The 18,741-nt window shown below is 37.7% G+C and overlaps 1 pseudogene; it reads left to right on the forward strand.

The window, feature by feature from the left end:
* Positions 1 to 16,764: 16,764 nt before the first annotated feature.
* Positions 16,765 to 17,487, forward strand: LOC144218639 (small ribosomal subunit protein eS4-like; annotated as a pseudogene).
* Positions 17,488 to 18,741: the final 1,254 nt, after the last annotated feature.

The raw sequence follows: 18,741 nt of genomic DNA on the forward strand, positions 1-18,741 counted from the left end.
TCACAACACAGAGACCAAGAAATATTTCTCTCCCTTCAATTTCATTAAGTAAAAAAGGCAACCATTTACTGCCATTACCTTAGGTACTTTATCTCATATATTTCTTTTTTTTGTTCGCTTAAATAGTTTATTGTCAAGTTGATTTCCAAATAACACCCAGTGCTAATCCCAACAAGTGCCCTCCTCCATGCCCTTCACCCCCCTTCCCCACTCCCCCATGCCCATCAGCCCTCAGTTTGTTCTCCGCATTCAAGAGTCCTCATGGTTTGCCTTCCTCCCTCTCGCCCACTATTTTTCCCCTTCTTCTCCTGCATGGTGGTCTGTTAAGTTCCTCCTAATTCACCTATACGTGCAAACATATGGTATCTGTCCTTCTCTGCCTGACTTATTTCACTCAGCATAACACCCTCAAGTTCCGTCAACGTTCCTACACATGGCCAGATTTCATTCTTTCTCATTGCCATGTAGTATTCCATTGTATGAATGAACCACATCTTCTTGATCCATTCATCAGTTGATGGACACTTAAGTTCTTTCCATGATTTGGCTATTGTTGAGAGTGCTGCTATGAACATTGGGGTGCATGTGCCCCTATGCATCAGCACCCCTGTATCCCTTGGGTAAATTCTCTAACAATTCTGCAGTCAATGTTAACATCCCCTTGCAGATGAGGAAACAGAAGTTCATAGTATGTTAGTAAATTTCCTGTTAACACATCTGGTAGGAGGCTGTGTCAGGAATTAGCAAATGTTTTTTGTAAAAGGACAGATAGTTAATATTCTTGGTTCTGTGGATGATAGTCTCTGTCACAACTACTCTGTCACAAAAGCAGCCAGGAACTCTATGTAAATAAATGAGCATATGGCTTGTTTCAATAAAACTATTTATAGCTAATCCACTTTGAATTTCATATAAGTTTCACATGTCATTAAATATCCTTTTCCTTTAGATTCCTTTTAACCACTTAAAAATGGAAAAAAAAAAACATTCTTCAATCATGACCATATAGAAAGAGGCAGGAGGCTGGATTTGGCCTGTGTGTCATACTTTGCTGATTCCTGACATTCACCATGTTGCCCCCCAGAAAAGTGTCACTGGATTCTAGGATGGAATTAGGAACATTTCTGTGGCCAACTGGTTGTGAAGGCACCACTCTTACCTTCACACTCTTCCAGAATGTGCTGTCCATGAACACATTGTCAGGGATTCACAGTGGAGATTCTTTGGGACTTTTTCAGCTCTTAATGACTCTTGGGCCTTTGGGTCAACTCATTTACATGGATTCAAGTCTTCAGTCATCACCAGAATATATTCTGTGAAGACAGCATAGAATGACTGCCTCAAATGTCACCAACAATGTCTGTTCCCTCTTTGCTGTGCTCTCATTGTTGATAACTTTGCATTGATTAAATAAAGGTATTCTTTAGCCTGATATTGGCCTATTATTTTTTCTAATGTATGATTTTTTTGAATACAAACATTAAAAAGATACATTTTAGGACAAGTATTTGGTAGCTCTTTTCTTCCCTCCTTTAAGAATTATCCCGTGCCTCCAAAGGCAATCGGGAACCGACATCTGTCATTTAGCACCAGTTGGACTTGCTCATCAGTGATTCACCCTGGACCAAGTTCAAGACCAGCCTGAGGCAGAGGCAAGTGAGGCAGCTGCCTGGGGGAGAATCAGTACAAACTTGAACAGGTGCCTGGAGGCCTGAATACTTCAAATATTTAAGATGGGAATCTTTCCCACAATTAATTTTAAACATACACATTTATCTTTTGGTCTTGCCTTCAAGTCCATTTTTGTAACAGCATTTCAGTTTCCTTCTGTGGGTTCACTCTTTATTTTAGAAAGGTTTCATTTTTTTTTTCCTTTTTTTAACACGGAAAGTCAATATATTGTCACATACTCAGCTTAGTGAGCTGTTTTACATTGGATATATATATCCAATATAAATATATACACACATATATATAAATGTATGATATATATATGTGTGATATATATACATGTATATATATATGTGTATATTATATATAATATATGTGTATATTATATATGTGTGTGTGTATATATATACATATATATATCCAAGTCTCCAAACTAAGGGGAAAAAAAGACTGCTTCTGATAAAATCTCTTATTAAAAGTATAAGGTAGATAACAATTCTGCCTTTAATATTTCATTGTAATTCAGTTCTGAATTTCATTTGTATGAACCCACTGGCTTCTAGACACAGTTATATGGAACCATTCATGAGTATTTGTAAGCTATGGCTGTACTGGGAAAGCCTTGGTCTACTGAATGCAATTTAAGGTAAGGTTTAGGTACTTAGAATGCCTGGTAATCATATATGGAGACTTCTTTCACCTTCAGCTCCCTACAGTGGGGTCAGCATCCAAATTATGTGGCTCTGGGAGTTAGTTCTCATGTCCATCTGGACAGGTTCGAGACCACTGGAAGAATATTGTTTAAATATCTTGCTTTGTGATTTTGTTTGCTGTTTGCTATCATTATTATTTTTTAGTGTCTTTTTGTTTTGTTGGTTGGTGGATCTCATTTCATAACCTCAGCCTTACCCCACTAAATGTAATTCACGTTTTTTATCTCAAAGAAAAAAGGCACCAGTTTGGCACATTAACAACTTAAGAACTTGTCAAATGTCTTGGGCCTTTATTTTGTTTTTCTCTTTGCAAAATTTTTATTTCATTTGATCCACTTCTTCTAGGTTTCTTATGTTGCTATTATTCCTAAGAAACGTTATCATTGTCACAGCATGTCTATCAATGAAGAAGCATTTACTAAGGTATGCAGTTGATGGAAGTGTTGCAGAGAGTAGGAAAACCATTCACTCATCCTTTTATGACATTATACTTACTGAATTTCTCCCACATGTTAACCCCTTTGTGAATGCTGAGGATACAGTTTAAAGTAGGTCAGACACATTTCCCCACCCTGATGCAGCCACAGATCTAAGGAGGGAGGTACAAAATACGTAATACTGGGTTATGTTTTAGAATATAACGTGGTGTGTGAAAATGTCATTAAATACCAACTCTAGTAATGCTAAATGCGCTGTCCTCCCCAAATACCTATGCGAGTGAGTGTGGCAGTGGCTGGAGAGGGAAAGGTTGATGTGTAGATCTGTGCTCAGTAAATGCTCATCAGGAATAGGACCATCAGAAAAGGTTTCATGAATACCCACAGCAGCCATAATCTATGGATACTCTCCTAGTTTTTCAGCTGAAGAAATTGAAGTCCAGAGACACGAAGTTCCCAAGAAGACTGTGCACTCAGGGCTTTGGCCAAGATTTGGAGAGACAGCCTCATTCACATGCTGGTGAACATCCCACACTTCATAGCACTTAGGTCGAGCCTCTGCCATTTGCCGCCTGTGTGATTTTGCCATGTTGCTTAACTTTTGTGTGACTCAGTTTCTTTTTCTTTTAATTTTTTAAAAATGTTTACTAACTTTGAGCAAGACAGACAGAGTGTGAACAGGGGAGGAGGGGGGGGGGGAAGCAACAGAATCTGAAGCAGGTTCCAGGCTCTGAGCTGTCAGCACAGAGTCCGACGCGGGGCTCGAACTCACAAACCGCGAGATCATGACCTGAGCTGAAGTTGGTCGCTTTACCGACTAAGCCACCCAGGTATCCCTGAGTTTCTTTATCTATAGAATGGGTATATGAAGAGTCCCTCCCTCATTTAAATTACTGTGAAGATTCAATAGGTAATATGAGCCAAGAGTTTAGAATGTGGCTGGCATACAACTAGATCCACATAAACATTTGCTAAATAAAATTAATTTAAAATATGAATATAAGGCCCGTCTGACTCCAGAGCCTGTTGTTTTTATACTCTGTCCTGTGCTATCTCTTGGGGGCGAAGCTCCTGGTACTAAGTTTATCCCTCTTTCCCACCAGCTGTAGCCTCTTGAGGTCAGAAGAAGAGACTCAGAGGTAGGGTGGAAGTAAGAAAACATCAATTCTCCATTCTGGCACTATGACCACCATGCTTACTTTTTTTTTTTTTTTAAAAAAGGACTAAATTGAGTTTGTTTCCAGGGCAGGTCAAACAAACTTATTGTTTCTCCAGGGCTTTCATGGAAAGAAAATAAAACCGAAAAGGAACAAAATGCTTTCCCTTGTTTTAATGCATGCCATTTCATTTGGAGAGTAAATTTCTTCCATCCTCCAATTGATGTTTTTAGACAAAACAGTTAAGTTCATATAAACAATTTTAAACCTCCTACCCAAAGGGTGTATTAATCAAGATACCATGGCTGAGTCAAAGGTGACTCATTTAGTAACTTGTAGACAAGAAATGAATAAACTCANACCATTAGCAAAGTAAATGTTGCTATGATAGCTTTAGATATATCTAGAATTATTTTACACCATTTATATATTTATATATTTGGTTACATTTATATATTTGGTTGCAAAATTCTGATGGAAAATAGTCTCATTTTATCAACTAGACAAAGGGACTTCAAATAAATATCAGTTTGATCTGCTTAGTTATTTACAATCTCTAATAAATGAGATAAATCAGGTTAGCTGATATCTCCTTTAAGTCCAGAAATGCTGTTTTCTAGATTTATAAAAAAAAGGTGCTTATCAACACTTCAGAGAACAAATAAATCTCATGATTAATTCTCCATAAATAGTCTGAATCATAGCATTCCCTGGGCACAGAACAAATCAAGCCGTAAAAGTGTCTGATCTACAATAAACAGGTTGATGTTTTATCAAATGATGCTAAATATTTAAGAATTGGAAAAGAGGCCTAGACTATATATATTGTATTTTAAGCCTTTTAAGAGCATAACTCCTTACTGGGGCAACTGGGTGGCTCAGTCGGTTAAGCGTCTGACTTCGGTTCAGGTCATGATCTCACCGTTTGTGGGTTCGAGCCCCACGTGGGGCTCTATGCTGACAGCTTAGAGCCTGGAGCCTGCTTCAGATTCTGTGTCTAGCCTCTCTCTCTGCTCACACTGTTTCTCAGAAATGAATAAACGTTAAAAAAAATTAAAAAGAAAAAGTGTAACATCTTATTAAGGCAGAGTTACCACTGTAAATCCAGTTATTTGAGTTTTATATTAAATTGTTTTCTAAAATTTATTCATGCACTGGCCTCAATAAAATCATAACAAGTTTAATGAAAAAATTTTAAAGATACAGTAGCATGTGCTTTTCAGGGAACAACTCAAGTGTCTGGCTTCACCTTTATAAATGAACTAAGTCAATTTTATATTTCATTATTTTTCTGTTATTTGTCATCTTCTGGAAAAACTTACTTTCTCTAGCCCTCACTGTCTGACTTCTTGGTTGGGAATACCAAATCCAACAATTGTAACTCATTGAACCGTAGTTTAACCCTCTCTGCAATGAAGAATAATATTACCTTTTTTATGGTCTTGTGAGAATTAAAATTCTACATGGAAAGCTCTTGAAAAAGTACTCAGCAAATATTAAACACTCAAAACAAAAGACACTAGTGTTAATATTAAAATTACAAATGTACATTAATGCATCTTTCCAGACACAAAGTGAGACTTTGAGAAATGTTTGTTTCTTCCTTTCTTGTATTATTATTAGGTAAGATATTTAAAAATTTTTTAATCTCTATTTCCAAAAGGGTCTTATGCTTTTGTTAAAAAATTTTCAACGCATAAATATAAGACCCTTAAAGGAAATGAAGTTGATTAACTGATACACACATTTAGCAAATATACCAGTGAGCCTCTCTGTGACGAAGGTTATACTCATGTTCAGAATAAACAAAACAGGGATAATGTATGCACTATATACGTCTTAGTCCAAGAACCTCACCACTTAAGGGGAGATAAGGTGCAAAATGGTTTTTGCAACTTTGCCATTCATGGGTAAAGTGTTATAATGAGAGTATCAGAGACGTTTGGCAGAACCCAGAACTTCGTAAATTTTTTTTTTTTAATGTTTTATTTATTTCTAGGCGAGAGAGAGAGACAGCGTGAGCAGGGAAGGGTCAGAGAGAGAGGAAGTCACAGCCTGAAACAGGCTCCAGGCTCTGAGCTGGCAGTCAGCACAGAGCCCGACGCGGGGCTTGAACCCACAAACCGCGAGATCATGACCTAAGCGAAAGTCGGACGCTCAACCGACTAAGCCACCCAGGCGCCCCAGAACTTGGTAAGTTTTAAAGCCAATGACAAATGATTCTTAGCCACATTACCAATAGCTGTGTGTTGGTTGCTTCTTTACATCTACTTATATAAGGATTGGGGTTTTTGTTCCTTGCCTTTCAGTTCTAACAACCTAATCAAATAGTAAAAGTATATAGTATAGTAAGATACTATTACTATAATATATATTATAGTGTAGTAATAATACAAATCAGTTATAGAAGTAATGTCAAATTAGAGCCACATACATCTCAATGGACGGAGAAGTCAATTAAGGTCGCATTTTCTAAAAAAGGCTTTCTGGTGGAAGAAAGGGCTTTAACTGTGTTTTGATACATAGATAGGACTTAAGTACATAGAGTCTATATAAAGGAGATATTTCTAGGCTTGTGTAACGTTTTTAGGCTCACCTAAAGTGCAAATGGGGAGCACTGGGTTGCCAGGTGCTGCTTTTTGGCTACACAAAGGAAAGCTTTATGGGAGAGTCAAGAGACAGCACATGGATTCTGAGGTTCCCTGATGACAACGGAAGGCAGTTATCTCTTCTCAGCACAGGAGAGAGTTATAGTACCCTGTACATACTAGGTAATTAATAAATAATTCAAAATAAAAGAATGTGTACATGCTTATATTCGTACCTTCACAAATTGCATTTTGAAAACAGGAGGTGCTGAACTAGAGACCCAGTCAGGGAGTTAGCTAATATTCCAACAAGAGACAACTAAAAGTACTTCATGTATACGGAGTTGAAAAAGTCATACTCAGTAACTTCATTCTAATAAACTGCAGTAATTCAAAATGGCAAAATTACAGAGAACTGGTTTCAGAGATCAGTGGGTTGAATACAGGTGACCTCTGGTCGTTTGTCTCAGATCTCAGATCAGGACCGTGGAAGGAGGATGAATTAGTCCTTAGGTTCTGATGTTTACTTCTTTACATACAGTTTGCTAGTAGTATTAAGACAATATGTCAATAAGGCACTGATTTTGCTCCAGATCTTACTATTACAAAATAAAACTGTTTTATTGTCTTCCATTTGCCTTAGTCTTTATCCTGTGAAAATCTCTTTTTAAAAAGTCTTCATCATAAATAAAACATTAAATTAAAAAAAAGGGGTGCCCTGGGTGGCTCAGTTGGTTAAGCGTCCGACTTTGGCTCAGGTCATGATTTCATGGTTCATGCGTTCGAGCCCCGCGGCGGGCCCTGTGCTGACAGGTAGCTCAGAGCCTGGAGCCTGTTTCAGATTCTGTCTCCCTCTCTCTCTGACCCTCCCCTGCTCATGCTGTCTCTTTCTCAGAAATAAATAAAACATTAACAAAATTTTTTAAAGTCTTCATCATTAAATACTTGCAATTTTGTTATCTTTATTTTCACAAATTCCATTGTGTATATTTTTCTTGTTGCATTGGTAATCATCATTATAATTATAATGGTTATCTGATTTTTTTTGACTTAATGTCCTATAATTTACTATTTTTCCATTGTTGGGTACTTAGGTCGTTTCCTCTTTTTTATTTTACTGGCAGAGTTAATGGTGTAATTAATAATTGTATGCATACAGTTGTGTTCCTTTTTTTGAATTATATCCTTAGGATAAATTCTCAGGAGAGATATTACTGGGTCAAAGGTATAAAGGTTTTTATAGCTTTTCAGACAGGTTGCCAAATTGCTTTCCAAAAGGATTTTACTACATCAATTTATAACACCCCAGGTGCCTCTCCTGATAGTAATGCATGTATTTTTATTCACTTACTATCCCATGTTATCCATTACAGAATTGTCTATGAGTATCCAAGCTGTGGATCATGTGGATTATTCTTATTTCATCTCAATTTTCCCAAAGATAATCATGTCTTCTCCTGATGCTTTAATACCATGAAGAAACCCCCATTCCCATTCATGGCCCCCTGCAGAATCACTATCATCTAGGATTTTCTTTACCACAGGCAGAGGATAAATGGGACTTCTGCCTCATTGAGAGAAATTTTTGAAAAGACTTTGCAGCGGGAAGAATAATGGATTAAGAGGGACACTGAGTATTTGTTGAGCCAATTAAGTTTCCCTGGCCTCCCAGGATGTTAGAATCCTATCTAGTATTTTATCTTTTCAATAAATTATTTATAAATTCTTGATTACTTATGATCTTGTCCAGACCCTCTGGTTCAGGAAAGCGTTATTGTTGTAACCTTTCCTCAAACACATCAGGCACAAAGACCGTTAAGAGTGCTCACCTGGTGTAAGACCTGGCCTCAGATTCTGATGCCACAGTGTATAAGCCTTAAGGCTGTGGAATCTAATATGAATTCTCTAACCCCAGAATTTCTCATTCATTAAAAAAGGATGGTATTAACTCCTACATTATCCTACTGTGAAGGCTGAATGAGATATGAGATAGTGTTCCATGGAGTGCTTAGCCCATGGCACACCCGCAAGAAGTATTAACTCTTAGAAGATGATAGCACAGAGTAAATATGGTTTCTCCATTAAAGTTAGTTGAAATATACCAAGCACAGTGNGAGTATTTCCGAAACATTTTCCAGCCATGGGTGTATGAGAACACTTGTTGAAAGCTATCAATCCTCCCTCCCTAGAAAAATACAAGCTGCCTTCAAACTGTGTAAGCTGAGTTCACTAACTTCAGGTTAAAATCCCTTTTTATATATTTAATTACAAATACGAAGAAACTACGCCTACAAGAACTTGTGTAGTCTGTTCAATACTGCATAATTTTCTAATCATAAAATAGATCAAAGTAACTATGTCTGCTATTTTTCCTAAAAGTTTATATCCAGAAATGTCCAGTGGCAGCTGAACTTATTGTTACCCAATTAGATGGCACTTTTTTTTGTCCTGTAAAGACAAAGACCGTGGAACAAAAGTTCATTTTTATGAAAACAGAATTTTCAATCATTTTGATTACTTTTTTATCCTACCAACGTCAAGGATTACATTTGCTAAACAATATAGAAATTTTACTTCTCTGGGGTGCCTGGGTAGCTCAGTCGGTTAAGTGTCTGACTCTTGATTTTGGCTCAGGTCGTGATCTCACCGTGTCTGATATCGAGCCCCACCTCAGACTACCTCTCTTTCTGCCCCTCCCCTGCGAGTGCCATGCACACACACACTCTCAAACAAACAAATAAATGAATAATAAAAACAAAAGTATAAAACGTATATTTTACTTCTTTGTGTTTTCTAATTCACATTTTCTGGTGTATCATTCCTGCCCTGCCTCCGTTACATACCAGGAAGCACAGACACATTTAGTTATATGGTATCAACTTTCAGAATTACTGACTCAGAGGCAAGTCACAAAAGAGAATTATTTTCCCCTGATGTTTAGTTCTTCATAGTGTCTCATTACATATAAAGTTCTGTACATTCTAAAGTTTTCAAAGTCCAAAGAAATAGAAAACGCAACTAGTATTTCCTTAAAATCAGGAAGAGAGATCTACAGTTAAAGGAAAATGACTGATCCACAAATATTTAAAAGTAAGTAGATCAGTAGATTTACAAAAAGACTAAGCTATGTCCTTAAAACACTTCTTCTTTATCTAAAAATCTACTTTTCTGGGGGCGCCTGGGTGGCTTAGTCGGTTAAGCGTCCGACTTTCGCTTAGGTCATGATCTCGCGGTTCCTGAGTTCGGGCCCCGCGTCGGGCTCTGTGCTGACTGCCAGCTCAGAGCCTGGAGCCTGTTTCAGTCTGTGACTCCCTCTCTCTCTGACCCTCCTCTGCTCACGCTGTCTCTCTCTCTCTCCTAGAAATAAATAAAACATTTTAAAAAAATTTAAAAAATTATAAAAATCTACTTTTCTGTCTATATGGCAAATAGATAATTAGTAAAGACTAGAAAATCTGGAAATAGTCCCCAGAATTCCTGTTATTCATGTCAATAGAATTTAATATATTATGAATGTGATGGTTTATTTGGTGAAATTATTCTATAGGGTTGCAATTATGACTGACTGCTTATATAATTTAATTAATGTGTCAATATAATTTAATATATCATAAATGTGATATTTTATTTGGCACTATTATTCCATAATGGTGCAGGCAAGATGGGTTGCCTATCTGGTGAAAATATAAGATTGGATCCTTTAGTGGATGTTGTGATATGCTTCCAGATTTGTCTTCCTACCCCAACGGCTGAGCATGTTCCTTATAGACAGTCTTGTCAATCTTCTTTGGAATTGCCCAATTGAAGAAAACTGTAAAACAAAAGTTCATTTTTATGAAAAGAGAATTTTCAATTGTTTTGATTACTTTTTTTTCCTACCAATGTCAAAGACTAAATTTGCTAAACAATATGGAAATTTTATATTTTATAGTTATTAAAGGTAATGAATTAGAGCTGTATGTCCACTGCAGTGCATTAAACAGGTGTGGGAGGAGGTGGTGGGGATAAGTCACCTGGATAAAAGCAATAAGGGGGTACATTGTCTGTAATCAGTAAGCTCAGTTAGAAGTCACTCTGTTGTCTAGTACTTGTGTACGCCGGTAATTCTAATAACTTTAATGGTACACGTTCCTCCCCAACAGTCACTATCCCTCTTCTCACTTCCCTCTCTTGGTATCCCATTATGTTTCAGTTAACTTGAGAACATTTCCACCAAGTGCTGTGTTGAATGGCAAAAGAAAAACACAAATATGTATATCATGTACTCTACTTTCTTTAAAATAAAGGTCAAAAATCCTGTATCTATATGCATATTTATGTGAATATTCATCACACATATAATGCACTGCATAGATATTCATACATGCTTAAAATGATTATCTTAGCATGAGAAGAAGTGAACATGGGCTCTGGGGGACTCAAAGAGAGTAGTGGTGAGGAAGGAAAAGGGAAGACAGGAGAAGCAAAAAATAATTTTTAAACTACTGCACTAAAAATGTATGAATGATCTGACCAGATCTATACATTCATTTATGTATGAGAGTAGGAATGTGAAATCACTTTTAATAATTTCAAAAGCAAGCAGAAAATAACAAATCGTCATACCTTTTAAAAATGTTTATTTATTTATTGAGAGAGAGTGAGAGAGCACGTGCATAGGTGGGGGAGGGGCAAAAACAGCGCACAAGAGAGAATCCCAGGCAGGCTCCATGTGGGGCTGGACCCCAGGACGGTGAAATCAGGACCCGAGAGCTGAAACCAAGAGTGTGATGCTCAACTGACTGAGCCACCCAGGTGCTGCAAAGTTTAGTACTTAAAAAATTTTTTTTAAATATTTATTTTTGAGAGAAAGAGAGATTTCAAGCAGAGGAGGGGAAGAGAGAGGAAGGGAGACAGAGAATCCCAAGCAGGCTCTGAGCTGTGAGTGCAGATCCCAACGTGGGGCTCGAACCCACAGACCATGAGATCATGACCTGAGCTGAAGATGGCTGCTTAGACAACTGACTGACCCAGACAACCCCCCCCTGCCAAATTTTTGTACTTTTAAGCTGAAATTTTGGAAACCAGATTCTGAAACTCTATACCATGTGAAGACCTAAGGATCTGACATCCAATGTGAAAGGCTACACTGACAGACCAGGCTTGGAAAAGAGTTGATGAACTCACATGTGCCCCAAAAATCCAAGGTTTACCTCATCAGGGGAATCCCACCATTTGCTCACCTTGTAAGTTGAGAAAACGGATTCATTTAGTGCAATATGCATGCATATCTAAGATACTCACACACAATTCCAGTGCAAATTAGTATTCAGAAGGAAGACAAACTTTTAAACATCATTTTCTTTAGAATGAACATAATCAAATAGTTAACAGAAGGTTCCAATCATTTTGACTTCCTCATTTCCTGGTTTGTTTGCTTATCCAGAAAATTCTCACACAAATGACTAAAATTTGGACTGTAAGCTTTATAAACACAAAAGCTAAGCCTCTCCTAGTTCGAAGAAAGTAGAGCTGGAGCGAGGTTGGGGGTGATAGTTTGTACCTGACACAAAGCAAACATTTTAATTATATCTAATCAGAAGCAGATTTTGTTTTGAATTCCAATGTCAAATCCAGCAGAGCACATTGAGGAAACTGCACAGAGGCACAATAGATCTCTCCATTAGTCATTCAAGCTGCTTTGTTCATGTCACTGTGACCTTGCAGAGAACACAGTGTCCTTAGAGACTTTAAAATCATGTTCTAGGTGAACCTCATAAAGTACATTAAAGCTATAATTCTACCCTGTGTAAAATACTATGAATTTACTAACAGATGAAAAAGTATCTTGTTTTGTTTTGCTTTGTTTTTGCATTAAGACACATGTTGGGATTTAGGGATTCTATTGCTTGCATCTACGTTACTAGATTCATAGCATTAGCAACATATTACAAATAAATAGGAAGGGTTCAATAGTTTTGAGAAGATTCTTTTAATTTGAAGCAGAAAGACAATACAGTGAATCCAACAGGATGTTGATAAGCACAACCTTCCAATTCCACTTCTACATTAATGAATAGGAAGTGTTGAATTCTTTCTAACAAAGAAAAACAAAAATCGATTTTTATAAGAGCTTCATTTCCTGGGTACCTGGGGGACTCAGTCATTTAAGCAACCAACTCTTGATTTTGGCTCATGATCTCATGATGTGTGAGTTCGAGCTCTGCGTGGGCTCTGTGCTGACAGAACGGAGCCTGTTTGGGGTTCTCTCTCTCCTTCTCTCTCTGCTTTCTCTCTCTCTCTCTCTCTCTCTCAAAAATAAATGAATGAATAAAGAAAGAAAGAAACTTTTAAAAAGTTGAAAAAAATAAAGAGCTTCATTTTCAGTCTCTGCAATAAGATTCTGGCCACACATTGCTTTAATTAAATACTTAGAGTCCATGTCTTAAGAAAATTTCCAAGGTCTTTGAGATTATTGAGCTGCTGAACTCATATGAGGGCAGCAAGGCTGGATCATGTTTTTAATCAATTTCTACACCTTAAATATCAAGGCTTCTTTTATTTTTAGAAAAATTAAACTTCTATTTTGTAGACGTGGAAGTTGGACTCAGAATTTGGATCAGTTCATCTTGGCATAGTACATGTCACTTTGGAGTCTAATTTCTTGTCCATGTATGAAAATGGATCATTCAACCCAAGCCAACATTTTGATCAGGCACCCTCCCCTCTAACACTCTGAAATTAGATGGGAAAAAATAAAGGCGATTAAATATTTCCTCAGATTGGAAGTAAATAGCCCGAGTCTTGCAATGACTATTTGACAAAGAATTTTGGCTTGTAGTTTTTCTTAGCAGACTTCTCAAGAAATTATTAAAGTTGTTGACTTGAGATCCATTTAGTTTATTTTTGTTCCATCTTTTTGTTATTTTTTGAATTCAATATTCCTGGCATGAGTTTAAAGAATGAAAGACAATGTGAATTATTTTTAATTTTCACATCCATGTCCCTTAATAGCTACATTATTAATCTCTATCTGAGTTTTTAAAATTAGATACAGATATAGAAAAAAATAATTTAGGTTGTAAAGAGCTTTTGGAAACACTGATTTTTACAGAGGACTTGTAGTGCTTGGATACATTTGAGACTAAAAGCATACTTCTGTTGAGTTTGATACTTTACAACTTGTAGAAGAACTTTTCAACTAGTAGAAGATATCAATAAAAAGCACTGACTCTATACACAAAATGAAAAAAAAATTAGTCAGATACAAATTTAATTAGACAAACAAATTCTAATAGTCTTTGGGAAAATAATTGAATAGGATTCATTTCCTATTCAGCTAAACATGGTTTACCTAGTCACAATGAAGAACGTGATGCAGGTCTCAGTTTGTTTTGGGAACTCTAGTAAACTCCTTATATGCATTATTTTATTTAAGCTTCTCAACAACCCTACGTATCATGTATTTGTATTAATTATAAGAAAGCTGACTGTTAATAAAGCTCCATAATTTGTCTCTTTTTTTCTTTTATAGTTTATTTTCAATTTGGTTTCCATATAACACCTAGTGCTCATCCCAACAAGCGCCCTCCTCCATGCCCATCACCTCCTTTCCCCTCTCTCCCACCCTCATCAGCCCTCAGTTTGTTCTCAGCATTCAAGAATCTCTCTTGGTTTGGCTCCCTCCCTCTCCCATACTATTTTCCGCTTTCCCTTCCCCCCATGGTCCTCTGTTAAGTTTCTCCTCTTCCACGTATGAATGAAAACATACGGTACCTGTCCTTCTCTGCTTGACTTATTTCACTTAGCATAATACCCTCGAGTTTCATCCATGTTGCTACAAATGGCCAGATTTCATTCTTTCTCATTGCCATGTAGTATTCCATTGTATAGATAAACCACATCTTCTTGATCCATTCATCAGTTGATGGACATTTAGGCTCTTTCCATGATTTGGCTATTGTTGAAAGTGCTGCTATGAGCATTGGGGTGCATGTGCCCCTATGCCTCAGCATTTCTGTATCCCTTGGGTAAATTCCTAGCAGTGCTATTGCTGGGTCATAGGGGAGTTCTACTGTTAGTTTCCTGAGGAACCTCCACACTGTTTTCCAGAGGGGCTGCACCAGTTTACATTCCGACCAACAGTGTAAGAGGGTGCTTGTTTCTCCATCATAATTTGTTTATCAAAATCCAGTTTTTCTCATGCATAACATCCAATTAATCATAGTTTGGAGCATGGGAAAGTGTCTTTTCCACATAGCCATTCAAGGAATCGGGCTGAAGTAGGCAATACCATATACAAAACACATTATTTCCAATAATCACTATGGATAACAAAATCCACCAATCACATGGAGGAAAAGAATGGTTGGAAGATAACATGGGATGATTTTACTAGCCAGGTTTGGAAACGGAACACATAGAAATCCATCATATAGTCCCATACTACTTCAAAAAAGATGGGAAATGTTGACCAGCTCTGTGCCCAAGGGGAATGGGAAACTAGCAGATCTGGTGATAGCTCGTCAGTCTCAACCACAGTACAAGTATAATTCTACGGTACTGCACAGGAAATTAAGGCTTTATTAAATCTCAGCTCTAGCCTATGATGGACAATAAGGCATGTCTATTTCTTGTTCTTTATTTGTGAATAGCTTAGTTTATTACCTGAATAAATCATTTGTATTCTGTGTTTATGTGCTGAACTAAAAGGTCTATTATGGGAAGAGCTCCAATGTCCATTGACTGATGAATGGATAAAGGAGATGTGGCATATACATACAATGAAATGTTTTTGGTGATCAAAAAGAATGAACACTTGTCATTTGTAACAATGTGGATGGAACTAGAGTGTATTATGCTAGCAAAAGAAGTCAGTCAGAGAAATACAAATATTATATGATTTCACTCATATGTGGAATTTAAGAAACAAAACAGATGAACATAGGGAAAGGAAAGGAAAAATAAAATAAGATATAAAGAGAGAGGAAAGCAAACCATAAGATAATTCTTTTTTTTTTTTAAATTTATTTGTGAGAGAGAGAGAGACAACATGAGCAGGGGAGGGTCAAAGGGAGAGGGAGACACAGAATCTGAAGCAGGCTCCAGGCTCTGAGCTGTCAGCACAGAGCCTGACGGGGGGCTTGAGCCCATGAACTGTGAGATCATGACCTGAGCAGAAGTTTTGGATGCTTAACCGACTGAGCCACCCAGGTGCCCCACCATAAGATAATTCTTAAACACAGAGAACAAACTGAGGGTTGCTGGAGGGAAGTGGATGGGGGGATGGGTTAAATGGGGATGGGCATTAAGGAGGGCATTTGTTGCAATGAGCACTGGGTGTTACAGGTAAGTGATGAATTACTAAATTCTACTCCTGAAACCAAAACTACACTATACATTAACTAACTTGAATTTAAATTAAAAAATATATTAAAAACGTCTGTGCTTCTTCATGTAACACCTAGTTTGTATATAATAAATATTCAGTAAATAGTTTGGTGAAGCCAATTAACCACCTGACTTTGGCTCAGGTCATGATCTCATGGTTCAGGAGTTCAAATCCCATGTCGAATGAGCTCGAGCCCTGCTTTGGATGAGCCCTACTTCTCTCTTTCTCTCTCTCTCTTTCTCTCACCCTTGTGGGATTTGTGCTACCTGGATCTGGGTAAGATCCAAGCTTTTGTCCTCTCTAAGGCCAAATTGAGTTTTAGCTATTCCTTTGCCTTTGTGAGCCATATTTTCAACAAGTTTCTCTTTTAAATAGTTTTGCTACCATTTCTGTTGTGTTCAATTTAAAACTGTAGCAAAAAACCATCATATGTGTCACCAGGGTATTATTTTATTGTATTGTTAGCTTCAATAGCAGTTAGATATTAAGCTGCTTAAGAATTTTAAGGGGTGCTTCGTTGGATCAGTTGGTAAAGCCTCTGATTTTCAATTTTGGCTCAGGTCATGATCCCACAGTTGATAAGGTGGAGCCCTGTCTTGGCCTCTGCGCTGACAGCACAGAGTCTACTTGGGATTCTCTCTCTCCGTCTATCTCTGCCCCTCCCTAGCTCATTCTCTTTCTCTGTCTGTCTCTATTTCAAAATAAATAAACTTATAAAAAAATAGAATTTTAAGTCAATTTGGTCACCCAGGGAATGAAGTGTAAGAGCTAAAATTGTTCTTTTGTCAAAAAACAATCAAGTGTGGCTCTTCCATGCCTAGCCTCGCCATGGCTTGTGGGCCCAAGAAGCACCTGAAATGTTTAGCAGCTCTAAAGCACTAGATGCTGGATCGAATGACCAGTGTGTTTGCTCCTCTCCCATCTGCCAGTCCTCCAAATTGAGAGAATGTCTCTCCCCCATCATTCTCCCAAGGAGCAGAGTTGAATGTGCCCTGTCAGCAGATGATGTAAAAAAGACCTGAGTGCAGCTATTCATTATGATTGATGGCAAGGTCTGAGCTGATACTACCCACCCTGCTGGTTTAATGGATGCCATCAGTATTGACAAGACCAGAGAAAATTTCCATCTGATCTATGACATCAAGTGTTACTTTGTTGTTCATCATATTACACCTGAGGAAGCTAAGTATAAGATGTGCCAGGTGAGAAAGATCTTTGAGGGCACACAAGGAATCACTCAGCTAGTGATTGATTCACTATTCAGATTGATTTTGAGATTGGCAAAATTACCAATTTCATCACGGTGGACACTGGTAATCAGCGTGTATGGTGACTGGAGGTACTAACTTTTGAAGAACTGGTGTCATCACTAACAGAGAGAGACATTCTGGTTCTTTGGATGTGTTTATGTGAAAGATACCAATGGTACCAGCTTTGCCACCCAGCCCTCTGACATTTTCATTATCGGTGAATACAAATTATGGATTTCTCTTCCCCAAGAAAAAATATATCCACCTCACCACTGTTGAAGAGAGAGGCAAGAGGGCATAAAATGATTTGGAAGGTCTTTGTACTTAATTAAAGATGATACAGCATGATTTTTTAAAGTATGCCCAGCTACTGTAATATCTGGTCATTGTTCAAAGTGACTCTTTTATCAGCCCCAGTGAACCAGTCGCCAATGAGAAGCAACACATATAGCTAATGACTTATTGTCCATCACTTGCTGTCTGTCTGCCATCCAGATACTGAATTAAACTTTTTCTGGAGGCAAAATTCATTACAAACTTCATTGAGTTTTCAGACCCTTAAACTTCACAAGGCAATCTTGTTCAATCTTGTTCAGAATATAAATATTCTGAGCTAAGGAAGACCAGAAAGGCACATACATTCTCAGAAGGTCTTGGGCCCCAAATCTAAGCAGATTTTTGTTAGTGTAAAACCTCTGGGCTTTGTATTCTAATTTTTTTTAAAATTTTTTTCCAGTGTTTTATTTATTTCTAGGAGAGAGAGACAACGTGAGCAGGGGAGGGTCAGAGAGAGGGAGTCACAGACTCTGAAACAGGCTCCAGGCTCTGAGCTAGCTGAGGGCACAGAGGCCGATGCAGGGCTCGAACCCACGAACCGCAAGATCTTGACCTAAGCGAAAGTCGGACGCTTAACCGACTAAGCCACCCAGGCGCCCCTGTATTCTAATTTTTAAATTAATATAGAGTTTTGCATTCATCTCTATAAAATATCCATGTTTGGTTTTTGTTGTCATTGTTCTTACTATTTCTACATGATTTGGGACAATGTTCCAGCTCTAGAACAAGTATATTGCTTACCCTATGGTACTGAGAAGTCCTAGCATATTACCATATTCCTCTGAGGGCGCTAATGACATGTTTGTAAAGCAAGCCCCTATGCTGCCATTGATGACAACCTTTATGTTTTCACCTTTTGGGATAGATTATTACCATTACCTCCTTGCCACATCACCTGTGCCACTGTCATATTTGAGCTATATTTCCAGCAATTATACATACTTCATTCTGATATATTGATCAGATCTCACATAGAGATAACTAGAGATCACCTACATGTTGACATCAAATGAAATGCATGAGTGTGTTCATTTATTAAAGAATTAAAGAGTCTCTGTTGAGGAAGGCTGTAATTGGAATTGGAGAACCTGTTCTGGACTGGACATCACTTGACATAAGCAGTGATCCACAATTTAACAATGCTACAGGCTCTACCCCACATTTCCACACCGTCTCAGTAGAGCTAGCTGGTGACAAGTGCTACTTCTGCTTTGCACAT

Source organism: Crocuta crocuta, unplaced genomic scaffold (genome assembly GCF_008692635.1).
Source record: "Crocuta crocuta isolate KB4526 unplaced genomic scaffold, BGI_CrCroc_1.0 scaffold229, whole genome shotgun sequence".
In the NCBI taxonomy this organism is placed as follows: domain Eukaryota; kingdom Metazoa; phylum Chordata; class Mammalia; order Carnivora; family Hyaenidae; genus Crocuta; species Crocuta crocuta.